The sequence below is a fragment of the Styela clava genome, chromosome 13 (assembly GCF_964204865.1).
Source record: "Styela clava chromosome 13, kaStyClav1.hap1.2, whole genome shotgun sequence".
Lineage (NCBI taxonomy): Eukaryota > Metazoa > Chordata > Ascidiacea > Stolidobranchia > Styelidae > Styela > Styela clava.
The window spans coordinates 16520001-16525000 of NC_135262.1; the positions used below are offsets into that span (position 1 = coordinate 16520001).

Here is a 5000-nt window from a genome sequence, read left to right on the forward strand (position 1 = left end):
TTCGCAGTTTCGCTTTACGAGAACTCGTACTTGCACCTGCATGGCTTAATCTTTGAGACAAGCATATCACTACTGGCAGGATCAACCAGATAGCTGCGACAGCTGCGCTCGGCCCTTGCTGGGCCGCCCGGCGCGTGCTCGTCGCATTCGTTTAAGACCGAGGCGATCGCCTGCGGCCGTACTCAGCTTCGACAGTCGCTGGCCGCGACGTCCACGCTCTCGCCGGCAGTGCCAGGCGGAGCGATTTGCGTTTTTTCTTTGCTCGCCCTCTCTCGGGCTCGATCCATTCAGTTTCGCACAAACAAGAGCTCTGCCGGCCGCCTGCAGCGGTGCCTAAAACCCGGGCATAACAATGCGACCGTTCTGCTAGGCCGACAAGCGCTCAAGCCAGACGCTCGATCGAACGCCCCCTACATATTAGTCGAGACAACGGCTCGCTCATTAGCATCGCGTTTGTACTTTAACTTTTTTTGGCTCGGCTTCTTTCGACGCCGATGCCGGCGACGCAGCACTCTCTCGCCCGCCAGCCACCGAGAAAAGGGTGCGCTCCGACCGGCCCCGCACCGCTCTTTCTTGGCTCATTCGAAATTACTGTCTTTCGCTCTGACATGCCTTACCTAGGGTTAGGTTAGTATGCTTGCACGTTTGTACTTTAACTTTTTTCGGCTCGGCTTCTTTCGACGCCGATGCCGGCGACGCAGCACTCTCTCGCCCGCCAGCCACCGAGAAAAGGGTGCGCTCCGACCGGCCCCGCACCGCTCTTTCTTGGCTCATTCGAAATTACTGTCTTTCGCTCTGACATGCCTTACCTAGGGTTAGGTTAGTATGCTTGCACGTTTGTACTTTAACTTTTTTCGGCTCGGCTTCTTTCGACGCCGATGCCGGCGACGCAGCACTCTCTCGCCCGCCAGCCACCGAGAAAAGGGTGCGCTCCGACCGGCCCCGCACCGCTCTTTCTTGGCTCATTCGAAATTACTGTCTTTCGCTCTGACATGCCTTACCTAGGGTTAGGTTAGTATGCTTGCACGTTTGTACTTTAACTTTTTTCGGCTCGGCTTCTTTCGACGCCGATGCCGGCGACGCAGCACTCTCTCGCCCGCCAGCCACCGAGAAAAGGGTGCGCTCCGACCGGCCCCGCACCGCTCTTTCTTGGCTCATTCGAAATTACTGTCTTTCGCTCTGACATGCCTTACCTAGGGTTAGGTTAGTATGCTTGCACGTTTGTACTTTAACTTTTTTCGGCTCGGCTTCTTTCGACGCCGATGCCGGCGACGCAGCACTCTCTCGCCCGCCAGCCACCGAGAAAAGGGTGCGCTCCGACCGGCCCCGCACCGCTCTTTCTTGGCTCATTCGAAATTACTGTCTTTCGCTCTGACATGCCTTACCTAGGGTTAGGTTAGTATGCTTGCACGTTTGTACTTTAACTTTTTTCGGCTCGGCTTCTTTCGACGCCGATGCCGGCGACGCATCACTCTCTCGCCCGCCAGCCACCGAGAAAAGGGTGCGCTCCGACCGGCCCCGCACCGCTCTTTCTTGGCTCATTCGAAATTACTGTCTTTCGCTCTGACATGCCTTACCTAGGGTTAGGTTAGTATGCTTGCACGTTTGTACTTTAACTTTTTTCGGCTCGGCTTCTTTCGACGCCGATGCCGGCGACGCAGCACTCTCTCGCCCGCCAGCCACCGAGAAAAGGGTGCGCTCCGACCGGCCCCGCACCGCTCTTTCTTGGCTCATTCGAAATTACTGTCTTTCGCTCTGACATGCCTTACCTAGGGTTAGGTTAGTATGCTTGCACGTTTGTACTTTAACTTTTTTCGGCTCGGCTTCTTTCGACGCCGATGCCGGCGACGCAGCACTCTCTCGCCCGCCAGCCACCGAGAAAAGGGTGCGCTCCGACCGGCCCCGCACCGCTCTTTCTTGGCTCATTCGAAATTACTGTCTTTCGCTCTGACATGCCTTACCTAGGGTTAGGTTAGTATGCTTGCACGTTTGTACTTTAACTTTTTTCGGCTCGGCTTCTTTCGACGCCGATGCCGGCGACGCAGCACTCTCTCGCCCGCCAGCCACCGAGAAAAGGGTGCGCTCCGACCGGCCCCGCACCGCTCTTTCTTGGCTCATTCGAAATTACTGTCTTTCGCTCTGACATGCCTTACCTAGGGTTAGGTTAGTATGCTTGCACGTTTGTACTTTAACTTTTTTCGGCTCGGCTTCTTTCGACGCCGATGCCGGCGACGCAGCACTCTCTCGCCCGCCAGCCACCGAGAAAAGGGTGCGCTCCGACCGGCCCCGCACCGCTCTTTCTTGGCTCATTCGAAATTACTGTCTTTCGCTCTGACATGCCTTACCTAGGGTTAGGTTAGTATGCTTGCACGTTTGTACTTTAACTTTTTTCGGCTCGGCTTCTTTCGACGCCGATGCCGGCGACGCAGCACTCTCTCGCCCGCCAGCCACCGAGAAAAGGGTGCGCTCCGACCGGCCCCGCACCGCTCTTTCTTGGCTCATTCGAAATTACTGTCTTTCGCTCTGACATGCCTTACCTAGGGTTAGGTTAGTATGCTTGCACGTTTGTACTTTAACTTTTTTCGGCTCGGCTTCTTTCGACGCCGATGCCGGCGACGCATCACTCTCTCGCCCGCCAGCCACCGAGAAAAGGGTGCGCTCCGACCGGCCCCGCACCGCTCTTTCTTGGCTCATTCGAAATTACTGTCTTTCGCTCTGACATGCCTTACCTAGGGTTAGGTTAGTATGCTTGCACGTTTGTACTTTAACTTTTTTCGGCTCGGCTTCTTTCGACGCCGATGCCGGCGACGCAGCACTCTCTCGCCCGCCAGCCACCGAGAAAAGGGTGCGCTCCGACCGGCCCCGCACCGCTCTTTCTTGGCTCATTCGAAATTACTGTCTTTCGCTCTGACATGCCTTACCTAGGGTTAGGTTAGTATGCTTGCACGTTTGTACTTTAACTTTTTTCGGCTCGGCTTCTTTCGACGCCGATGCCGGCGACGCAGCACTCTCTCGCCCGCCAGCCACCGAGAAAAGGGTGCGCTCCGACCGGCCCCGCACCGCTCTTTCTTGGCTCATTCGAAATTACTGTCTTTCGCTCTGACATGCCTTACCTAGGGTTAGGTTAGTATGCTTGCACGTTTGTACTTTAACTTTTTTCGGCTCGGCTTCTTTCGACGCCGATGCCGGCGACGCAGCACTCTCTCGCCCGCCAGCCACCGAGAAAAGGGTGCGCTCCGACCGGCCCCGCACCGCTCTTTCTTGGCTCATTCGAAATTACTGTCTTTCGCTCTGACATGCCTTACCTAGGGTTAGGTTAGTATGCTTGCACGTTTGTACTTTAACTTTTTTCGGCTTGGCTTCTTTCGACGCCGATGCCGGCGACGCAGCACTCTCTCGCCCGCCAGCCACCGAGAAAAGGGTGCGCTCCGACCGGCCCCGCACCGCTCTTTCTTGGCTCATTCGAAATTACTGTCTTTCGCTCTGACATGCCTTACCTAGGGTTAGGTTAGTATGCTTGCACGTTTGTACTTTAACTTTTTTCGGCTCGGCTTCTTTCGACGCCGATGCCGGCGACGCAGCACTCTCTCGCCCGCCAGCCACCGAGAAAAGGGTGCGCTCCGACCGGCCCCGCACCGCTCTTTCTTGGCTCATTCGAAATTACTGTCTTTCGCTCTGACATGCCTTACCTAGGGTTAGGTTAGTATGCTTGCACGTTTGTACTTTAACTTTTTTCGGCTCGGCTTCTTTCGACGCCGATGCCGGCGACGCAGCACTCTCTCGCCCGCCAGCCACCGAGAAAAGGGTGCGCTCCGACCGGCCCCGCACCGCTCTTTCTTGGCTCATTCGAAATTACTGTCTTTCGCTCTGACATGCCTTACCTAGGGTTAGGTTAGTATGCTTGCACGTTTGTACTTTAACTTTTTTCGGCTCGGCTTCTTTCGACGCCGATGCCGGCGACGCAGCACTCTCTCGCCCGCCAGCCACCGAGAAAAGGGTGCGCTCCGACCGGCCCCGCACCGCTCTTTCTTGGCTCATTCGAAATTACTGTCTTTCGCTCTGACATGCCTTACCTAGGGTTAGGTTAGTATGCTTGCACGTTTGTACTTTAACTTTTTTCGGCTCGGCTTCTTTCGACGCCGATGCCGGCGACGCAGCACTCTCTCGCCCGCCAGCCACCGAGAAAAGGGTGCGCTCCGACCGGCCCCGCACCGCTCTTTCTTGGCTCATTCGAAATTACTGTCTTTCGCTCTGACATGCCTTACCTAGGGTTAGGTTAGTATGCTTGCACGTTTGTACTTTAACTTTTTTCGGCTCGGCTTCTTTCGACGCCGATGCCGGCGACGCATCACTCTCTCGCCCGCCAGCCACCGAGAAAAGGGTGCGCTCCGACCGGCCCCGCACCGCTCTTTCTTGGCTCATTCGAAATTACTGTCTTTCGCTCTGACATGCCTTACCTAGGGTTAGGTTAGTATGCTTGCACGTTTGTACTTTAACTTTTTTCGGCTCGGCTTCTTTCGACGCCGATGCCGGCGACGCAGCACTCTCTCGCCCGCCAGCCACCGAGAAAAGGGTGCGCTCCGACCGGCCCCGCACCGCTCTTTCTTGGCTCATTCGAAATTACTGTCTTTCGCTCTGACATGCCTTACCTAGGGTTAGGTTAGTATGCTTGCACGTTTGTACTTTAACTTTTTTCGGCTCGGCTTCTTTCGACGCCGATGCCGGCGACGCAGCACTCTCTCGCCCGCCAGCCACCGAGAAAAGGGTGCGCTCCGACCGGCCCCGCACCGCTCTTTCTTGGCTCATTCGAAATTACTGTCTTTCGCTCTGACATGCCTTACCTAGGGTTAGGTTAGTATGCTTGCACGTTTGTACTTTAACTTTTTTCGGCTCGGCTTCTTTCGACGCCGATGCCGGCGACGCAGCACTCTCTCGCCCGCCAGCCACCGAGAAAAGGGTGCGCTCCGACCGGCCCCGCACCGCTCTTTCTTGGCTCATTC

The 5000-nt window shown here is 56.1% G+C and overlaps 1 non-coding gene across 1 annotated transcript in view; it reads right to left on the minus strand.

Annotated features, from left to right (window-relative positions):
* LOC144431569 (small subunit ribosomal RNA) overlaps nucleotides 1-92 on the minus strand; it is a 1810-nt gene extending 1718 nt beyond the window's left edge. Inside the window, exon 1 of the ribosomal RNA XR_013480133.1 lies at nucleotides 1-92. This exon is cut by the window's left edge and continues 1718 nt beyond it. This is a non-coding gene — a ribosomal RNA (small subunit ribosomal RNA).
* Nucleotides 93-5000: the final 4908 nt, after the last annotated feature.